The 22,845-nt window shown below is 44.0% G+C and overlaps 1 protein-coding gene and 1 long non-coding RNA gene across 4 annotated transcripts in view; one reads left to right on the plus strand and one right to left on the minus strand.

The window, feature by feature from the left end:
* LOC146398708 (uncharacterized) overlaps window positions 1-22,845 on the plus strand; it is a 389,742-nt gene that overhangs the window by 345,990 nt on the left and 20,907 nt on the right. The window contains exon 5 of one of the 3 annotated variants that reach the window (XR_014819881.1): window positions 3,339-4,118. The exons of the other annotated variants lie outside the window; for them this stretch is intronic. The gene's annotated coding sequence lies outside the window, so the exon portion shown is untranslated. Of the gene's footprint in view, window positions 1-3,338; window positions 4,119-22,845 lie in introns of those variants that run through there. 3 annotated transcript variants of the gene reach the window in all.
* The window catches only part of LOC102167506 (uncharacterized), a 164,808-nt gene that overhangs the window by 4,812 nt on the left and 137,151 nt on the right, over window positions 1-22,845 (minus strand). The gene's annotated exons all lie outside the window — the stretch shown is intronic.

Here is a 22,845-nt window from a genome sequence, read left to right on the forward strand (position 1 = left end):
TTACGTACAGAGAAAATGGATACACACGTTGTATTTGTATATTGTCTACATATATTGAACCTAGGACCATTTTCACTTCATTCTGAATTACTCGGTAAAGGTATCAAGTGGCTAATGAGAAAAATGACAGCAACAACAGAGATTGACCGATTGCCTTCTGCATGGCCACTGCTATAGGCCCTGCTGGTTGGTTGCCTTATTTAATCCCCCAGTGGCTCTAGGAGGGAGGCTTCATCCATTGCTCTTTATAGACAAGCAGCTAAAGTGCAGAGAGACTTCATAGTGCGGCAAATTCCACGAAGCAGAAGGCAGTTCAAAACAGGGGTGGCCGATCCACAGCTTGCACTCTGCCTACCCCCCATCTTGTCTCCTGGGAAAGGGGGTTCCACAGGGTTGTCAACAACCAAGAAGCAGATGACCGGTCCCTAAGGACGAAGCTGCGAGGGGACCTTGCAAATCTCACTTGGACGCTGGCTGACCTCAAGGAGAACTGAAATCCCCACCAGTGTTAGCTGTTTACTCCAGTTTGGCCACCTTTTCACTTGTTCCAGAGTCAGAACAGAAGGGCCAAGCCCGTGACTTCAATGAAAAAAATCAACGAAGCAGGAGTTCCTGTTGTGGTGCAGTGGTTAACAAATCTGACTAGGAACCATGAGGTCGCAGGTTCGATCCCTGGCCTTGCTCAGTGGGTTAAGGTTCTGGCGTTGCTGTGAGCTGTGGTGTAGGTCACAGACACGGCTCGGATCTGGTGTTGCTGTGGCTCTGGTGTAGGCTTGTGGCTACAGCTCCAATTCGACCCCTAGCCTGAGAACCTCCATATGCCTCAGGTGAGGCCCTAGAAAAAGAGAGAAAGACAAAAAAACAAACAAACAAACAAACAAAAAAAAACAACGAACGAAGGTAACTGAAGTCATCACCCGACAGAAATACGGTTTTGTAAACAGAGTGGCTCTGGTGGGAGTGGGCTGAGCTTCCCAGCTCACCTGCTCATGTTGACAAAAGTCCCTTCCTAAAAATGTGTCCTTAGGGCTTATGTCAGGCAACCCCAGAGGCTTACCTGGGCTGCTGGGTAGCTATGAGCTGCCCCTGTGACCAGAGAGCAGACCCTTTGGAGGCTTTGCAATGGTGGACAGTCGTAGATGAGCGATGAGCAGAACTATCAGAACCCTACATCCTGTCACCCTGCTCCTCACCCAACTCCCCTGCCCAAGCCATGCTTCACCTGGACGGACCAGGTGGCCTCAGATAGAGGGACCACTATTCCATACAGAAAACCTAATTTCAGCCAAACAAGGTTTGAATCCTGGTTCTACCCCCACTGGCTGTGTGACTTTGAGGAAGTTACTTCACCACTCTGAAGGAACTTTACTGGGTTGTTGGAAGGTTGAAACAAAATATCGTATATGTCAAGCACTTTGCACCATGCTACCATGTTAGGGATCCTGCAGTTTCCCTTCCTTTTTCAGGTTCATCTAAATCTTTTTATCCCAGAAAGGTGTATGATTTGGACATAGGCGATTTTTATGTGTTGCATGAAAATATTTTAGAGCAATGTGTAAATTAAACAATTCAGGCTGAGCAGAAATCAGGCAAGTGGTTATAATGATTAAAAATCCTAAAGTTGAGCAGTCAGTTAATCGGGGAGGAAGTGGGGGCAGAGGGGAGTGTTTTATCAGCAGGTGTAAGAATGGTCCTCAGTGTGGGACTCCCTGGGTAGGTCAGCAAGCTGTGGAACCATTAGACTGTGGGCTTATGGGCTTTGGGATCCCGTGGTGCTCTTTCCCAGGGCAGGGTCATGAGAGTGGCGGGACAGAAAGTAGGTCACAACAGGGCAAGAAACCAATCTGAGAATAAAAAAGCAAGAACTGTGATGGAAAAGAGAGGAGCAAGGTCAGGTTCATGTTCCCTCCAAGAAACTCAAGGATGGAATTCTGGGAACTTGGATGGGAATATCTTTCTTTGTATGAATCTCTACTTGTAATTGAGCATTTCTTTTAATAATGAAACCTGGGTAACCAGCTCTGTAGCATTGCTGGCAACGCCAGCGTAGCCAGACACCGACATTGTCACATCACATTACTGTTACTGCAACTATTGTTCAGTATTGCTTGTGCTCAGCATGCCTTCAAAATTAAGGTAGTTATTAGAATAACCACTCCATTTGTTCATTAGCACAAAAAATAAATAATAAAACAAAGAAAGCAGATATATTGCTTTGTTACTCATTTTTCTATTATCTTTTAAAAACTCTACCCAGTGTAACTGGGTTCTAGAGTAATCCTAAGTATCTTATTTATTTACAAACATTATTCCAAGAAGGAATCTATAGGCTTCACCAAATTTCAGAGTCCCTGGCACAAAAAGGCTTAAGGATTCCTGAGAGGGATATAGGTTAAAGGAAGGCTGATTTTTAAAACAGTAGATATTAGAACCTGTTACCAACTGTGGGGATTAAGTCTAGAGAAAGAAAACAAAAACCTGAAAATCCATGTGAGAAGGAGTTTTCTCAAAGAAGGACAAACAAGGTCAGGGCATCGCATTCCCAAGCTGGTGTGGAATAAAAAGGAATAACTCTTCCTATGAGACTGAAAGGAAGTGATAGGATTGATTACGGATGTAGATTCCTTTTTAAAGAGATTGATGATCTGATCCTTTCAGATTGTCGATTATTTGGTGGTTTCAGGTTGTGTTAAGACAGCAGAAAGTGGTGTTTTCAGCGGAGATGGAAGGGTGCATTAGGATAAATTCTCAAAGTGGCCAATACTGAGAGTCGCCACGGAGACGTCTCTGAGAAGACTGTCACTTGGGACGTAGACTAGGCTTTGCTGAGTGTGGCTCTGTGACTGTCTCTGGTGGTGGGGGGCTCAGCCACCCTAAGTCACATGAAGCAGTTTTTGTGGCTCAACAAGTCCCCTCCCTTACGTTATTATTACAAGGATCGCAATTCTCAATCAGCCTCCTCTCCCCCCGCCTACCAGCCCCCAGCTCTCCCATTAATTGCATCTGGATTTGATAAGCAGCCGTGTCCCCCTTTCCACGGCCCCTTTTTGGGACATTCACAAACCCCAGTGCTGCAGAGCCTGCCCAAACCCAAGAGGAACCATCCTTATTCAGACTCTTCTTCCTTTAGGGACTGCTGGGTTCCCAAAGCAGTGTCAGGGGTGCATTACTTTCTACTGAGCTGCAGAATCCAAGTGCATGGAAATAAAGTCTTTTTCCTCTTTGCTTAAGTTGATGGGGGCTTTGCTGTGGGAGATATTCAGGGACAATGCAGACAGGGCCATCCTGGGGAGCTGCTTCCTCTACTCATTTTTGGTTTCTTGGATGTTTTCCCCCAGTGGGTCACATGTGGCCATTTTGGTCCCAGCTTGGCAGAGTCCTGAGAAAGGAAGGAACGGCTGGAGTCAGGGCTCAGGACTGTCGTTAGCCTCATCCTAAAGTTCTACAGAAAACTGGAAACTTTGGTTCAAATAGCAATTCAAGGCAGCCCTTGATTCTAGTTATTTGGTCTTATCATCTCTGCAAAATTACCAACTTATGAGCAGCAATCTGTGTTTGATTCATTACTCTCTTCACTGAGGTGTCCTGCTTGTACCTGGCTCTTAATTCATCTTTCTTTAATGGATGGACAGATGGATGGATACAGCAAAGATAATAAGACATGAATGAGTATGGGTCCGCCTGGGAAATGGAAATCAAAATTCCCGAAATTAATCTGATCCATCTGAGCTCAAAGTCAGACTTGAATATGGATTTTTTTCATGTCATTATTTGGTTTGTCTATACTAAATATTATATCTATGAATTCTTGACCACTTTGCATAAAAAGGTGTTATTACCTGTCATCATTTATCCTCTCATGAAAAAATACAAATCAGGAGTTCCTGCTGTGGTGCAGTGGGTTAACAATCTGACTGCAGTAGTTCAGTTTGCTGCAGAAGCTCAAGTTTGACCCAGGTTAAAAGGATCTGACATTGCTGCCCCTTTGGTGTAGGTTGTAGCTGTGGCTCGGAACTTCCCTATGCCACAGGTGTGACCATAAAATTAAAAACAACAAAAACCCAAATCAAAACAGTGTGCCCTAATTAAGTTTACAGGAAAAAAAAAAAAAAGAAAAATGCTATGTGTGGGTTTTGCCGTTAAAAATCCATGCTAATATAAAAGAAAACAAGATTTTAGAGAGCTTGGATATCTACATTCCTTAAAGACTAGGAATCCTTTTTAAAAAACTTGGCCTCTACCATCTAAAAATAATGACTTGGGGAGTTTCCGCTGTGGCTCAGCTGGTTAAAAACCCAACTAGTATCCATGAGGATGTGGCTCGATCCCTGGCCTCACTCAGTGGGTTACGGATACGACGCTGCTACTGGAGGCAGGGAGCAGATGCAGCTCGGATCCGGCATTGCTGCCGCTGGGGTGTCGGCCAGCAGTTGCACTCCCAATCGACCCCTAGCCTGGGAACTTCCATATGCTGCAGGTGTGACCCTAACAAGGAAACAAACAAAAAAAAAAAGAATGCTACATTGGATGCTCCAGAGGAGAGGAAAGAGGGCACTGTGTCTGCAGTTTCCCGTTGGGACACATTCGGGGAGACCTGCACGTCCCCTGCAGTTTCCGGGGTCTCACAGTTCCACAGGGAGTCACTGACAGACCTCTGCGTTACCTCCGTTTCGGTGTGCAGTTTATTTCTAGTTTTGCGTTATGTCCTGTACCGACTTCTTAGGCATAAAACCAAGTGCATTAAATCTCCAAGGTGCTGCATTTCCCTTAAATCACATAAGCCTGTCCCTGTCATCCCGGACTATCTCTGGATCAATACAGATCTTTGACTTTCTCCCTTACTTTCCACTTCTGAAACTGTATCCAATTCATCACAAAAGACCCCGCAGTAGATAAAACGAAACAAAACAAAACACAACAATTTAGGGCAGGATGGAAGTAGTTCTTCCTTATCAGAGTTCTGTTTAAAAGGTTTACAGTCCGTTGTTCAGGGATGGATTCCAGGGGGTTTCGGTGGGCTGTCACTCCCACCACCTCATGGATGCCCTATGAACTGTAAAGTTAAACAGAGCAGAGTCCTTGTCAGATCCCGTCTTCTCTCTCTGCCTGTGCTCATGTGCTGTTCTCAGAGGTAATTTAAGATCGTCCGCTTGTGTAAGCCTCATTGCACAGAGTAAACATCTCAGAGCCTACTCACTGCCGGCAGGAAGCACCGTAGGCATTCACAGTTCTCACCTCTTCATCACCTGCAGTGGCCAAGCCATCAATTCATATGGTCAATGCATACAGTCAGGATTAACCCCTTGAGCTCCCGATGGAAAGCAAAGGAACTGTGGGAAAGAGATTTCCTTCCTAAAACACGGCAGGGACATGCTTCTACAAAGTTACCGGGATGAAGAGGAGAGAGCCCCTTCCCAGGCGCCATCAGGTGTGCCTTGCCTTCCAATGATTAGTTCTTTATCAGTGAGTTCTGAGTTCGCATTAGAGATGCTCTGTCCTTACACCACATAGGGAATGTTCTCTATCTTTGTGGTCCAGGACACATGGTCTGGTACACCTGAAACGGGACGTGTGTGGCTGAGGAAATGAATTTGAGATTAGATTTAATTTATTTAATTTAAATTTAAGGAACCATATGTTTGGACTGTGTAATTCTAGAGTTTAGATGCCATTTAATTTCATGGTTGTTTTAAACAGATAGAAGCGGCAGATAGACTGGATTGAGACCATTGGCACAATATCATGATGGGATTCTTGCTCGAGCACTAATGTCTTTTTTCGACAAGTCAAAGGGTTTCTAATGTAAGATACAGTGAACTCAGTACTAGGTCTGCCTTTCCCCATATATTTTTCCCCATCTTCTCCAAAACCCACTACAGACCTAATGTAGACTTAGCAATGGGAACAGACTTAAAATAGCAAAGATACTGGAAGGAAGAACACTGATGGACAGATGGTATATTTCAAAATTTTGTGCATTCTGAAAACATACTGATGGATGAAGACGTATTAATGGATTGAAGAAGCTCTGGCCCAGAGTGGGTGGTGGAAATTGAAGATCATTTGCCCAGAAAACTGAGAAGAGAAATTCTTGACTTGGGATCCACCAGCTTTCAAGGGTGGGAGTGAGGTGGATGTGAAAAAGGAGTTAAACTGAAACTCTATCTAAGAAACAATTCTCCTGGATCGACTCCCTCATTAATTTCCCTGTCTCAGAACAAAGGGATCGGCAATTCAAGGGTTACGCTTGGACAAAATCTAGAGGACTTTTATGCCTCTCCCCCAAAACTGGATAAACTTCCTGGGAAGAACTAGGGTTGCTGATGTGAAGTGGGGAGCCCAGAACAGATCCTTCTTTGAACTAGCTTTAGGGAGTTCCCCAATGTCACTGGCTCTCTGTCTACGCAGTCTGCAAGCCCACCCACTTGAAGAGCCCCCAGACTGAGCTTCTGTTCAAAAAGAAGCCCAGAAAGGAAACACACTGAGATTCCTGATAGAGAAAATGGAAATCAAAAATTACCCACCAGCCAAAGAGTGCCAGCATGGAGGAAAAAAAAAAAAAAAAAGACAAAGACAAATAAACATGACAACAAATTCAGGAGGAAGCCAGGAAAATTTAAGGGTGAGTCCAAAAAAAATTTTTAATGTTATTATTGTTATTATCATGAATTTATAAAACCTCTAATTATTATCCTCAGAGAAATCAAGGAAATGTCAAATCTAAAGAATAAGTGCAAGATGCTATGAAATATGAATAATCAAGGACACAAAGATCTCTTGAAAATTAGAAGCGATTGCTAAAAATGTTAATAAACAGAAAGGTTAGTGGCAATAACTGAGGTAAAGCCCCAGAAAACTGAACAAACTATTTGACACATAATATTAGAGAAAGCTTAAATAAAGCATAAGGGAACAATATAAAAGGGCCAATGTCTGATAAATAAGCATTCCAGAAAGAACAAACGTAAATAAACCATGAAAAGGAAATAAAAGAAGTAACAAAAATACTTCATGGAGCCAAAGTATGATCCAATCTCTAAATTAATACTAAATACCAATGTTGGAAGAATAGAGAGAAAAATGTTTTAAGAATGACATGGGTCAAACAGGTCACAAAGAAAAACGTGACACGGATTTAATACCTGATGACTCACTGGCAGAAAAAGGCACTGACTCTTAGATGGCATTTGACCCAGGGGGATCTCTGGGTCAGAGAATGTGTTGACCTCTCTCTAGTGTGGCCCTCGAGGAGCAGTATTTGCTAGGAAGTATAAATACTCTTTACTCATCTTGAACTTTGTGCTTAACCTACAGTCAAACCTCCAAAGTGACCATCATTTCAAGCCAGCATTAATGACTTGATAATGTGAACGTTTGTGGTTAACTGAAGATGGGAGTGGGGAGCTGGGAAGAGGGAGATGAAAGTTCTACCAACAATACCATGTTTTATAGGCTAAGTACTCAAGAGATAGTGTTCACGGCCAGGAGAACAGTAAATAGCAGCATAAGTTTATTGTTTGAGCTTACAAAGTGGAGTTACTGGAGACAGAACCTTGTAATACCACTTTCAAACACTGCAAAGGCAAATAACTATGAGAAGGGTTATCAGTTACCTAATCATAGCCTCTGTGGTCTGGAGTCCCGTCGAGAATGTCTATGTAGACGCAGTGGTGTAAAAATTATTTACATTTATGAAGATAACAAAGAAAAATACGAAGTAAAAGCTTAATTAACAGTGATTGGCTCTTGAGAGGGAAGCTGGACAAGGAGTAGAATAAAGTGGCTTAAAAGAGTATTGGTTTTTATTTAGGGTTCTTCTACTAGTTTTCTTGTTAACCATGCCCATGTTTAACTTAAAATAGGGGGAAAAAAGACAGAAATGCATTCAATGTTTAGAGAGCACCTGAAACTACTGAATATACGTTGACCTTCCGAGCCAACAGGGTGGCTCTTCTGACCATCTCTGCAAAGGTCTTGGATAATTTAGTCAATTAATATGACAGGGACCACGATACTTGGGTCTCTTAGAAAATGTGTTAATAAATGTGCTGATAAACGAGCAAGACAAGAACTTTACATGAAGAGGAGCGATAAAGCTTAAACTTTTCATTCATGTGCTCCAGGTCTGATGAATAGTTTAATTTTTGGTCGTAACATTCAAGTGAGAGAATTTTACTAAAAAAGATTCCAAGTTCCAATACACTCAAAGGTATTACCTTTTCCATGGGGGTACCAGCTAGATTTTAAATGTCTTCATTTAAAATGACTTCCCACTCATTGCATAAAAGCTTTGGTAAGAGATTGAGGAGGCACATAAATTTAACAGCTATCAGGTCGGACCCTGAGATGTCTGCATCCAGTGGTCTCGCGCAGCATGTCTTACGTACGTGGACCTGGGGAGCCAAAGATGAACGTCTCCCTTCAGCTCTTCTCCAGGCTCTGCTCTGACCTATTTGAGCCCTTCTGTCCAGCACTGCTTGCTGTTCCCACCAACAGTCCTGGCCCTGGATCCCAAGAGCGTCCTTCGTCTCCGTGTGTCCCCAGGGTCCAGGTCACTGAGCCTGCAGCTTGCTCCTTCACCGTGTGCCTGCGGCGGGGGCTGTCTCTCTTAACACACAGCAGCAACAACAATACTAACGCTCACTGACCTTACTGAACACCTCTTGGTGCCAGTTGCTCTATTTATGTACAGTATCTGTTCCATCTTAAAAGTAACATCCAGTGAATCTGACGAAGAGGCAGAGTCTCGGAATGTCTAAGTGTCTTATTCAAAGTCACATAATTAATCGGTCAGAGGCAGGGCTACGATTTGAATACAGGAATCCTGCCTCTGGGTCATTTTCTTTACTGCATCACTGCTCCCTTTCTGGGTGTTTCCAAGCTTCTAAGTGTGTGGACAATTGCTTATTTTAAGGTGTTGGCCTTTGTGTGCGTGAGGGGAAAGGGGTGTTTGCAAACTTTATGTCTCTTCGTCACAAGGTCAGAATTATTTTGGAAAATGGAGCCAAGGCATATCACAAAGACCAAACAGTTCTGCTTGTACTGCTGTGTAGGCTGTAGTGTGATGCAGAGGAAATTCGTGCGACTGAGTCACTCAGGGATCTCTCCGTGGCTTTGAGGAAGCCACTTAACGTCTCCGAACCTCAGCGTCCTGAATGCTAAGTAGGAGTCAGGGCCCAGCATGCCAGTCACCCTAGGTCACAACTATCAAATGCCAGCCATTTATATTCTATAGGCACTTTCCTCCTCCTCTTTATGCTCCCCACCTCCCTTAGTCAGTTCTTCTCACTTCTAAAAGTAAGATATCTAGGGCATTCCCTGGTGGCCTATCAGTTAAGGATCCGGCGTTGTCACTGCTGTGGCTCCAGTGGCATGGGTTCAACCCCTGGCCCAGGAACTTCTGTATGCCACAGGTGCAGCCCAAATAAATAAATAAATAAATGAAGAGTAGCTATTTCTCCCACCCTGGCTATGAGCTCCACTTGTGCTATTCTGCTTTTAATTATCCCCCCACCCCATTCTCTTGTCCAGCTTCCTACATAATTAAATGAGCTCTTATTGTTTCTTTCGTGCGGGAACACACTTGGTGCGGCCTGAGTTGAGCCTTTCCAGCCCAAGGAGAGTGCGGGCCTTCTCACCGTCCTTTTTCACCTGCCTGTGGAGGACAGGGCTGCGTGTCCCCTGACACCGCAGGCTGTGCTGACATGACTGAGTACCTCTGCACACTGTCTCTCTGCTTATCACCCGACAGCTCAGCTGTCCCATCGCTCTCCCGTCCTCAGTTCCAGGGAGCGGACACTTGGTAACCTTGGCAGTGTCCCTTGAAGTATGAGCCATCAAGAGAGCATCCTTCGGCTCCTGCGAGCTGGCTCTGCTCACAAATTAAATACGCCGCAGCCCAAATCAACATGGTGAGGTTGAACCAGAAAATGCTGAGTGGTGGATTCTATCTAACAGTATGCAGGGAGTGCTAGCATGTGGGAAGCCAGGAGTTTTTCTTTTTTCTTTTTGCGCCCTTTGTTTGTTTTCTGGCTTTTTAGGGCCGCGTGTGCGGCACGTGGAAGTTCCCAGGCAGGGGTGGAACCAGAGCTGCAGCGGCCAGCCTACGCCACAGCCACAGCAACACCAGATCTGAGCCGTGTCTGACACCTACACCACAGCTCACGGCAACGCCGGATCCTTAATCCACTGAGGGGCCAGGGATCCAACCCGTATCCTCGTGGACGCCACAGAGCCACGACGGGAACTTCCAGGAGCTTTTTCCATGTAGGATTTTTCACACTGGATTTGACTTTGTTGGAACATTGAATCACAGTGGCATTTCTTGAATGGCAACTTCTCAGAATAGTTGCATTTTTAAACCACGTCTAAGGACTCACGATGTTTCCTGCAGCATAGACAGAGGCAGGTGTAGGTAAAGGTGTTAGCAACAGGATTCTCTCGACCAACCTGTGCCCACTGTGGAGTAAGAGTCACAGCAGCAAAACCCAGAGGCCACCTACAGAACTGCCCCCAACAGAAACGCCTGAAAGGTTCATTCCTCCTTCAACACATTCTTACTGACCACTCTTATTACCACGACGACAGCTGAGGAGGAGGAGGAGGAGGAGGATGACGACGATGATGACGATGATGACAACGATGAGGATGATGACGATGACGGCGATGATGAGGATGATGATGAGGATGATGACAACGATGAGGATGATGACGATGATGATGACGATGACCATGAGGATGATGACGATGACGACGATGACGATGATGATGACAACAATGAGGATGATGACGAGGATGATGACGATGATGATGACGACGATGAGGATGACAATGATGACGATGAGGATGAGGATGACGATGACGATGAGGATGATGATGACGATGATGATGATGACGATGAGGATGACAATGACGATGACGAGGATGATGATGACGAGGATGATGATGACGATGATGAGGATGATGATGATGATGATGATGACGAGGATGATGACGATGATGATGACGATGAGGATGACAATGACGATGACGAGGATGATGATGACGAGGATGAGGATGATGATGACGATGATGAGGATGACGATGATGATGACGAGGATGAGGATGATGACGAGGATGAGGATAATGATGAGGATGATGACGATGATGACGATGACGAGGATGACGATGAGGATGACGATGATGATGATGACGAGGATGATGAGGATGATGACGATGAGGATGAGGATGATGACGACAACAATGACGACGACAATGACGTAACTGTGTGGCTGAAAAACAGTTACTCCCTCCCAGGTCTGGAGGCCAGACACGCAAGTCCAGGTGAGGGCAGGACCAAGCTCCCTCCGAAGACCCTTCCTCTCCTCTCAGTGTCTGGGGCGTTCCTTGAAGAGTGGCACCGTACCTCTAATCTGCTTTTGTCTTCTCACCACCTTCTTAAGCACACTGGCAAAGACTCTTTTCAAAATACGTCTTCCTTCCCAGGGGCCCGGACACCCACGCATTACAGCAGGAAAGTGGAGAGTGGGGGTGCCGCGGGGCTTGTGAGCACAGTGGTGGGGGCTCCTTTCTGAAGGGCTGGGGTGGAGGCAGAAACAAGGTGCCAGCGGGGAGGCATGGCAAGGCCCTGGGGCGTAAAGTGGACATGAGCCTGGCCTTTCTAGGAATGGGAAGGTGAGGTGGCGTCACCGAGGGGAGAAGTGGATGGTGAAGCCACCCCGTCGCCTGAGTGTGCAGGTTTGGCAGCCGTGTGTCGCAGGCACCGGATGCTTTGAGGACATTCGTGCCCACTCGTCACTGGGTCACAGGTGCTCCCTGGCAACGTTTCCTGGGGGGTTCCAGACCTCGCCTCAATGTTTTCTGACCACCAAGTGACCCTTCAAGCCACGTCGCTGCTCCTGCTCCTGCCCAGGGATGTCCCCTGTGTCCTCCTACCCACCCTGCCCCACGGGGCCCCCAACCCCGGGAGTTTCTTATTAAAGGGGGGATGCAGGAGTCTCCTCCCCATTTCTCCACCTGTACCTTCTAGGTTGGTCTGGATCCTATATGCTCACTGGGCTGCTTGCAGCTTTCTCGGGCCTTTCTTACTTTTACTCGTATTTTCTCTTTCCTTCTCTGGTGCAGCTGGGTCTTTTATGAGAAAGTCTATGCGTTTCTCAGGGATTTCCCATTTTATTAGCAACTCCAGCATTAGAGGCAGGCTGGCTTCTGTTCATGGCTTCTGAGCTCGGACGGCCCTTTCATCATTATCTGTCACTTCCACCTGTAACCAGCTGTGGGCCTCCAGGGCCGGCGCGACATCACTTGCTCAAGGTAGGTGGAGAACTTCGCCAAGGTCATGCATCCCTCGGCCTTGAGGGAGTGCAGGGAGGTGAAAGACGGTCCAGACCACGCACACTGTCTCCTTGCTTTCCAGCCCAGGTTCACACAGAGGAGGTACCTTGGGTGAAGCCAAAAGGGTCTGCTGGAAACATCCTGTCACTCATTATAACACCCACAGCGCCCATAAGCTTCGAAAGAAGAGCTGAGAAATGCAATTTCCACCACCTGTTTGGGATGCTAAATGGAGTTGCCTTTTTTTTTTTTTTTTTGTCTTTTTGTCTTTTTCTAGAGCTGCTCCCGCGGCATATGGAGGTTCCCAAGCTAGGGGCCTAATCAGAGCTGTAGCCACCAGCCTACGCCAGAGCCATAGCAACTTGGGATCCGAGCCACGTCTGCGACCTACACCACAGCTCATGGCAAGGCCAGGGATCGAACCCACAACCCCGTGGTTCCCAGTCGGATTCGTTAACCACTGAGCCACAACAGGAACTCTATGGAGTTGCTTAGTTTTTGTAGTTTCAAATTCTATCTGTCATCCTAATTAAAATCACTCTGGATATTAGATTAAAGGAAGTAAATAAAGGGAGTGCACTTAGTTTACGTTTTTCCGATGATGTGGAGGAGAACTAAGTGAATCACGGCTCCTGGCCCAACATACACTTTCTGTCTTGACTTGGAACCTGGTCATTCTTACCACCCGGGCCACTGGAAGTGACAACAATTAAATAATTTCTTTCCATACTTGCACTTAGTTTGCCTCTTCTCCAAGAAGGTGGGGGGAGAAAGATAATAATTATTAGGTCAGTATAAATCTTCCCCCCTTCAGGCAATTGAACAATACAAGGCAATACAACAACAAACAAAACAAAAAAAGGAGTTCGCATTATGGCTCAGTAGAAACGAATCTGACTAGTATCCATCAGGCCAAGAGTTCAATCCCTGGCCTTGCTCAGTGGGTTAAGCATTGCCGTGAGCTCTGGTGTAGGTTGCAGATGAGGCTCAGATCTGGCGTTGCTGTGGCTTTAGTGTAGGCCAGCAGCTACAGCTCCAATTCAACCCCTAGGCTGGGAACCTCCCTATGCTGCAGGTAACGCCCTAAAAGTCAAAAAAATACCAAAAAAAAAAAAAAAAAAGGCAATAAAACAAAGTTTTCTTGAATGTGTTATAGAATATTATCGAGGTAAGGGTGTTCAAAGGTGACTTTATAAGAGAAAACTCTCCTCTCATTAATGCATGTTGTGACCATTGAGAAAGTTTTATGAAGATGTACTTCGCTTGCTTCTGTCTGGCCAGCAAAACCGCATCTCTTCTTGTGATTTCCTCTTGTAACGCTGGGCTGAGCCTCTCATCTGTGGCCCCTTCTCATCACAACACAATTGAGCACAAGTCCTGGTTTCTGCCCTTCGTGCCACCAGGAGAAAGGGCTTTGGTGCGTCCGCTCAAGTGCAGGTCATGGGCGAATAGCCCTGAAACACTTCTGGAGCCACATGGGTAAAGCAGCCTTGGGAAATCTTACCATATCCTCTTCAGAGTGAGCGGGTATAGACGAGAAAGAATTGAAACGTTAACCCGCTTTTCTCCAAGTCAAATCTCACTTTACTACGTCACTTTTTTCTCATATGAAAGTAAGATGGGAACATTTCAAAGGTTAAGTGTAAAGTGTGTAATTGTTTTCTTGCTTTTTCCCCTGAAAAAGGGACTAGAACTCATTTCCTTACTGAAACAGATACGGGGACGTCTAATGTAACTGTACGAAAATGCAGCCGAGGCAAGATGCAGGAGGGGGTAATGAGGAGACAACCTCCTCGCCTGACCCCGTGTCCCCCCTCCCCGGCACAGCCACCTCCATGACCTCCACCCCACACCTCCCCTCACCCCCCCGACCCCAGTCTGCACAGTTTGGAAGTAAAGCAGATCTCAGCTGGTGCAGGGAACTTTCTCATCCATTAAGCCATGGGGGGAGAGGACTCTGAAATGGTGCATATTATTCTGTGGTAGAATTTAACAAGTCAAAGCATTAATTGGAAGGAAAAATACGGTTGTTGTCCAGAAGTGGCACATGCAGTTGTGTGGTTGGGTCCCTCTCCCAGAGAGGGAGGTCATCCTTAAAGGAGAAAGAACACCACCAAAACGATGCAAGGCCAGGGACTGAACCCGCATCCTTGTGGATACTAGTTGGGTTTGTTACCGCTGAGCCACGCGGGAACTCCTACTGGCATGGTTTTTAAAAACAACAACAGGAAGAAAATGAAAACATACTCTAAGGCATGTCATGGTCAAGAAGGTGCCACACATACTTGAAAAATCACTGTTTAAATGCTCAAGTGCTATTATCTTGAAAACTTTAATAGTCTGCAGTCTGGATGTTTGTTTTCACACTTTATTTGCATGGTTTTTGCAGCCGAAAGACCCTGTTTCAGTGGCATGCTTGGTAATGCACCAAGGATGAGTAACTTCAGTAAAGAGAATGTGGGGTTCCTCTGGAAACCATCTCTTGCCCTAGCTTCTCTCTTAAGAGAATGTGGGGTTCCTCTGGAAACCATCTCTTGCCCTAGCTTCTCTCTTTGCCTGGGCATGATTAGACATCAAAGATCCAGACATGTTGCCTGGCAAAGAAACTTGCTTGGGAAGGAGGCCAAATTGAGCACTGTCTTCCCTGCCTTCTCCAGGACGAGATTAATAGATGATATGGCAGCGAAATATCAAGCCAGGCTTGCCAAGTCTGTCAATGCTGTAAGGATTCATTCTGAATCATTGGAAATTTGAAAACATGACTACAGGACTTGAAATGAAAGCTCTCTGGGGAAATATACCTGGGGAGGGAAAAGATTTCACCTGGTTGTGATCAATCACCTTTCAATTTCTTAATAACCAAACACAATTTCTCTTTTCCATAACTTTCTACTCAGGAAGAGATGTTTGCTTTTCAAGGGGTGACATTTTAAAATAAAAGCGTCATAAATTAACATTGCATTAACGTCAAAATACTGGAGGGGCCACTGGTGTTGGAGGTGAAGTTCCTGGAAGGCTTTGAGGTCATTGCTTGTATACGCCAGTCTTCCAGGAGAAAATAAAAGGACTAGAAAAAACTAGGTTTATAAATATTTGCTTTAAAAGGTGTTACTTAAGTGAATATTTACTGTGGGACTCTGACAAGAAGAAAGATTGGGAGAAACTGCTGGCAGCTCAATGATGATGAAGGTTAAGCGAAAAAACAAAACAAAACCCAAACCCAAACCAAACAAAAAACCCCCAAACCAACTCATATATATATATATATATATATATATATATATATATATATATATATATGTTTTTTAAAAAATGTTTTTCAGTTGAATTTAGGAATATTCATTAAAGAGAGAGGGAGGAGTTTTCAGCTGTGCTAGATGGAAGGTTAAGTACCTCTGAAAGCAAGCTACACCTCCGTGTCATACAATTGTGAGGTTATAGACAGATGCTTGTTGGAATGAGATTAGCAGCTGCCTACTAGACATCATTGTCTAATGTGTATCACTGTGGTCATTACTCAGTGAATTAGTTGATGAATTGGTTTTGGATCAATCTTAAACTGGCTTAGGCAAAAATGGAGACGTATGGGATGATAGGGTTGAAACAGGTGTGACTGAGCCTGGCCTCGGATGACACCAGGGTTGAGACGCCAGGACACCAGACTCACTCTCTACTCGCCTATGGCTGCTGCTTTCCTCACACTGACCTCTTTTCTCAGTCTGGCCTCCTCCGTGCTAAGCAGAGGCTTGGGTACTTGGCATTTTCCAACTCTGTCACCAGATAGAATGGGGCTCCTATCTATATATCTATATATCTATATCTACAGATATACAGATTTTTTTTTTTGTATTTTTAGGGCTACACCCTGTAGCATATGGAGGTTCCAGGCGAGGAGTCGCATTGGAGCTGTAGCCACCAGCTTATGCCACAGCCACAGAAACACTACATCTGAGCCACATCTGTGACCTACACCACAGCTCACAGCACGCAGACTGAGTGAGGCCAGGATCGAACCTTCATCCTCATGGATGCTAGTCAGATTCCTTTCCACTGAGACACTATAGGAACTCCTCCTGATTTTTTTTTTTTAATTATAGTTGATTTACAATGTTGTGCTAATTTCTGCTGTAAAGTGACCCAGTCACATATATCCCAGGAAACTGTGTATGGTTCCCTGTGTGATACAGTAGGACCTTATGGCTTACCAATTCTAAATGTAATCGTCTGCATCTACTAACCCCAAACTCTCAGTCCCCCGCCCCCTCTCCTTCCTGCTTGACAACCACAAGTCTCTTCTCCAAGTCCATGAATTTCTTCTCTGTGGAAAGGTTCATTTGTGCCATAAGACTCCAGATATTAAGTGATATCCTATGCACACCATATCTTATCAATCCATTCATCTGCCGATGGACATTTAGGTTGTTTCCATGTCTTGGCTATTGTGAACAGTGTTGCAGTGAACAGAGGGGTGCAGGTATCTTTCTGAACTATAGTTTTGTCTGGATATTTGCCCAGGAGTGGGACTGCTGGATCATATGGTGATTCTAACTTTCTGGGAACCTCAATACTGTTTTCCATAGTGGTTGTTCCAGTTTACATCCCCACCCACAGTGCAGGAGGGTTCCCCTTTCTCCACACCCTCTCCAGCATTTGTTGTTGGTAGACTTGTTGATGATGGCCATTCTGACTGGTGTGAGGTCGTATGTCATGGCAGTTTTGATTTGCATTTCTCTAATAATTAGTGATGTTGAGCATCTTTTCATGTGCCCGTTGGCCATCTGTATCTCTTCTTTGGAGAAACGTCTATTTTGGTCTTCTGCTCATTTTTTGATTGCATTGTTTTTCATTGTTGAATTGTTTGCATATTCTGGAGATTAAGCCCTTTTCAGCTATCATTTGCAACTACTTTCTCCATTCCCTAGGTTGTCCTTTCTTTCTTTCTTTTTTTTTAATGGTTTCCTTTGCTGTGCAAAAGCTTGTAAGTTTTATTAGGTCCCATTTGTTTATTTTTGTTTTTATTTCTATTACTATTAAGCCATATAACTTAATTACAAACTACAAATGACATAAAATAGTCAAATAAAAAATGTAAGCACCCTCCTGTCACAATACCTTCCCCATGACCTGAGCTTCTTTACCCAAAAGGGGAACTTTGGGAGATGAAGTGATAGGTTACAGGCATGAGACTGCTGACATTTACATGGGGTGTGGCCACTTCAGCTGTTCTCTGGCACCAATACACTAAGAACTCTTTCAAGGCAGATGGTCAAGAGGGAATCGTGTCTCAGAGTCAGAAAAGGTCGGATAGCTTTTTGAGGCATCTCAGAATAATGTTATCTGTAACTCAGCTGTGGAAGGAAAAATCAGAGTTGATTGTTTAATGAAACATGTTTGATGAAGCAGAACCTGCCCATGAGGCTGTTAAGCAAGAACATTCACAATCATGCTACTTCTTAAGAGAAAGTAAAAAAGTTCTCTCAATATCGTTGGCGTTCCCGTCGTGGCTCAGTGGTTAACAAATCCGAATCCGACTAGGAACCGTGAGGTTGCAGTTCGATCCCTGGCCTTGCTCAGTGGGTTGAGGATCCGGCGTTGCCGTGGGCTGTGGTGTAGGTCGCAGATGCGGCTCGGATCCTGCGTTGCTGTGGCTCTGGTGGAGGCTGGCAGCTACAGCTCTGATTAGACCCCTAGCCTGGGAACCTCCATTTGCCGCAGAAGCGGCCCTAGAAAAGGCAGAAAGATGAAGGAAAAAAAAAAAAGTTCTCTCAATATTGTTGTATTAAGTGTCGACTTGAAAACCAAAATCTTAACAGACATTATCTCGATGAAAATCTTGTAGGGTTTTTCTTAGCCGAAATAAGCACCCTTTTGATAGCTTTTTTTTTTTTTTTTCACTAGGTATAAGGATAAAACACTTTACAGTTGGAATATTGCACCGCCTTAAAACTCAAGTATGTTGACACTTCTGCGAGGAGAGAGTTCTCCAGCAGAAGGGGTCTCAAACAGGTCAATTGACCAGAGAGAAAGTGAAGCAATCTCATCAGGAAAACATATTTCCATCTTTGACGTGCATTTATTTAGTCAATAAATATTTATCAGATACCTACAGATTGCTAGGCCCTGGGTTAAAGCTCTTAAAAGGAAGAGGATTCCTTGAGTTAAGAAGACCCCGTTTTAGTGATATCAAGGAGAGATCTTATCAGTTTTGAGATCAAGAACAGAATGCAGCATGGAGGGAACCAGAGACTCTCATCCTGAGTAAAGTCAGTCAGAAAGAGAAAGACAAATACCACATGATATCACTTATATCTGGAAACTAATATACGGCACAAAGGAACCTTTCCACAGAAAAGAAATCATGGACTTGGAGAATGGACTTGTGGTTGCCAAGGGGGAAGGGGAGGGACTGGGAGGGACGGGGAGCCTGGGGTAAATAGATGCAGAATGTTGCCTTCCAGATGGATTAGCAATGGGATCCTGTGGTGTAGCCCTGGGAGCTCTGTCTAGTCACTTATGATGGAACACGTAATGTGAGAACAAAGAATGTATATGTGTATGTGTAACTGGGTTGCCATGCTGTGCAGTAGAAAAAAATATATATATATAAAGAAAAAAAGAACAGAATGGAACTTAGAAATGTGAGTATGTTTTAAACGTTTATGTTCCTCAAGGTTTTAAAATGGTTCCCCTTGTTCTTGAAAAGTGAATTGTACTCTGTGCCCAAAGTTCAATTAGATATGATTTAAACATTTCAGTGGAACTAGAAACTACTTCTGGGCCAGGGACTCCACAGACAATGTCAGTGGGCCCAGAACTTTCTTCTAGTTTAAAATTTAAATAAATAATTCCAGCCAATCACTTGTAGTCCAAGAGGCCACCCCATTACAAAGACATTCCTCCATTATTTGGCCAGTGTTGAAAACACACCAAGTAACTATCAAGATTTACTTATTTGGAAAAGATTTCCTTTCTAATTAAGAAGACAGGTGAGGAGTCTCTGCTGTGGCACAATGGAATTGGTGGCACCTTGGGAGAGTAGGGACTCGGGTTCAATCCCCAGCCCGGCACAGTGGGTTAAGGATCCAGCATTGCTGCAGCTGAGGTTTAGGTCACAACTGCAGCTCGAATATGATCTCTGGCCCATAAGCTGTGGGGTGGGCAAAAAAAAAAAAAAAAAAAAAAAAAATTAAAAAAAGAAAAGGAAAGGAAAAAAAAGGCAGACAAAAAGGAAAATGACTTAAATTAGAAATACCTGAGGAGTTCCCATCGTGGCGCAGTGGAAACAAATCCGACTAGGAACCATGAGGTCGCGGGGTCCATCCCTGGCCTCACTCAGTGGGTTAAGGATCTGCGTTGCTGTGAGCTGTGGTGTAGGCTGGTGGCTACAGCTCCGATTAGACCCCTAGCCGGGAACCTCCATATGCCATGGCTGTGGCCCTAAAAAGCAAAAAAGGAAAGAAGAAAAAGAAATATTTGACACCACTGATAGACATACATCTAAAAATTATTTTATCTGTTCAATTCTTTTCTTCTTAATAATCCTTCATTTAGAAGAGGAGAGTAGCCTGTGAATAGGCATTTATAATTGTATTTATACTATGGCAATATAGAAAAACTAAATGAAAGCTGGTGAAAAGATAAGGCCTTTTCAGGCCTCTAGTAAATTGCCTGGAAAATGAGAAAAAGGAAGTCCTCAGAGACCTGGAACCATTCTTGGATGCCAGTTGTTCCCTGAGTTATATGGAATTGTACATTCATTCAGGACTTTCCAATTGCAAGCTAATTCCAGTTTCAAATGATGGGGATAGCATTGCCAATGTTTTATTTTTAAATCTCCTTGAAAGTTTCTTGGTAATTGAATTTGTAATCCTGTGTATTACAATGCACATAATCAGAACCAAAAAATAAATGTAAAATTGCTAAAAGCAGAGAACAAGAACTTCTCAGCAACACCCAGAAAGCAAGTTGGGGTTGCTGAGGTACTATTCCGTGCCTCCCATCCAAGATACACTGTGCCGTAGTATATGTAAGAGAACATTGCCTGGTGTTCTCAGTTAAAATGAAATTGCTGGGAGGTGATTCCTTCCGCTCTGGTCTGTCCCCACAGCGGAAGAGGGTCTCAGAACAGCAGTACTCATGGCCAGTGTGAGTTTAGACATTAGGTACATATTGTCTTATTTTCTTTTTCACAGGAAAAAGATAATATTCATTTTCAGGGCTGGTGAACACAAAACCATAAAAGGTTGGCTGGAAAGAGGGGAATAAAGTGGTGAGGATTGTGTTAGGGGACAGGAAGCCCAGTAGGGTCAAGACAGTCCAGGGAGCACATGCAGAGCTTAAGTGGTGTGATGGTTAATTCATGTGTCAACTTGACTGGGACACTGGGTGCCCAGGTAGTGGTGAAACATGACTCCAGGTGTGTATGGATGAGAGGAACATTCGAATCAGTAGCAGACTGCCCTCCCCACTATGGTTGGCCCTCATCCCCCTCATTGGAGGCCTGAAGAGAACAAAAGGCATGATACAGGGGAATGTGCTCTCTGCCTGACTTGAGTTGGGACAGCAGTCTTCTGCTCTTGGATGGGGATTTACCCATCAATTTTGCTGGTCCTCGGACCTTCAGACTTGGACTGCAGTTACATTGTATTTGCTGGGTCTCCAGCTTGCAGACTCCAGATTGGAGTATACAGTCATGTCAGCCTCCATAATTATGTGAGCCAATTCACATATCTATACCTATATCTTTACCTGTATCCATTTCTATACCTGTACCCTTATCTATGTATATACCTATGTCTATATCTATACCTGTATCCACATCTATGTCTATACCTGTATCCATATCATACCTATATTTATATCTATACCTGTATCTACATCTATATCTACACCTGTATCTATATCTATACCTGTATCCATATCTATGTATATACCTATGTCTATATCTATCTCCTTCCTCTGTACTTCCTTAGAATGTCTACTCTCACACAAGCCTAATTAAGAAATCTAACCCTCTTCTAAAGCCCCAGAGCCAAGGACATCTTTGAAATAGGCAAAATGCTTCAATTTTATTCTCTGACCTTCAAATGTAACCCCAAAGACAACTAAATTGCATTAAGTATGTGAATAAATTCCACAATGAAAACAGATCTTTTTATTTAGTAATAATTCAGTTTTTCATTTTAGATCTCAATGGCCTGTCATAAAAACCTGATTGCAGCTATCATTCAGTGATTATTATGGTATCCCCTTTATGTCTCGGTCAGATTTTATAAATGACTTTATGTCATCTCCTTATTTTATGTTTCAGAGCCGCCACCACCCCCCCTTTTTTTTTTTTGATACTCCATGGCTGCCTTTAATCCAGAAGCTTAGATACATTTAAAGATTTATGTTGTATAGTGATAATAGTCTATTGTTATCCTGGTAATTTCTATATAATGTGTCCCTATTGTATGTTGAGACACAAAGACTGGGAGGTTTGAATTGGACTTTCTCCCTTATCTGTGGGGAAAGCTTGCTTTGGGCATAATTTCTGGCCAATATGTTACCATTGCAATTCTTATCAATCTGCCACATAATTTCTATTTCAATTCAACCTTTGTGACGGAGGCAAGATTTAGGATGAGGCAGCCATGTCCTCAATAGCAAGAACACACATGAATTTTCCTCCTGACTGTGGGTATCAACTTTGCTGGCCAAAAATGGAAGGAAAACTCTGGATGGGTCACCAGTTTTCTGCTTTTAGCGATTTCACACTTTTTACTATTAATAAGTTGAGCTATAAGGTAATAAATACATGTTTAATTTTAAACATGTGTGGAGGACTGAAATACCCACAGTGAAAAAAAATTGAAAATAACAATTTAATTGGCTTTTTGTTTTTCTACTGAGGGGAAAGACGGACCAATTATATAGTCAGCTTTGGTTAGAAAATTATTACCCATATTACTTCCAGAAAAAAAAAATCAATGGCCTCTCATGAAATGGAAGGTGGTTTAAATGGCCTCTATTCAGTTTGTTGTTTGGGACAACTAGCCAAATCCAAAATGAGGAAGATAAATCTGATTTTCATTACTTTCAAATTTATAAACATAAAGTTATACTTGGTTACAACCTTGAATGCTATGAAGCGTTCTGGAGAAACCAGATTTTTAGTCTGGGTGAACAGAGCTGGGCCAGCTTGTTCCCCAGGGTTCGACTAAGTTCCATCTCCATCCTCCGTGTGTTTCCTGTGAGTCAGGCACTTTGTACAGTGAAGGGAATAAAGATGAATAAGAAATGCTCATGCACATTGTCTTCAGGGAGTTGGAACGAGATGCAGCAATGTCGCCTGCAAACTTGGAAGTGGGTAGTATGACTGCTAAGGTGTGGGTTCCACGGGACCACAGGCGACAGGATGTGGGTGCTCTTCTGGAGGAGTGCCTATAGAGGGCAGAGGGCTCCCTGGAGGAGGAAATCTGAGTTGCACCTTGAGGCCAAGGAACAAGTTAAGGCTGAGAAGAAGAGAGT

Source organism: Sus scrofa, chromosome 11, assembly GCF_054392235.1.
Source record: "Sus scrofa isolate SSC_HxYL_T2T_F1_AM1 chromosome 11, Sscrofa_HxYL_maternal_Yorkshire_Landrace_v2.0, whole genome shotgun sequence".
NCBI lineage: Eukaryota > Metazoa > Chordata > Mammalia > Artiodactyla > Suidae > Sus > Sus scrofa.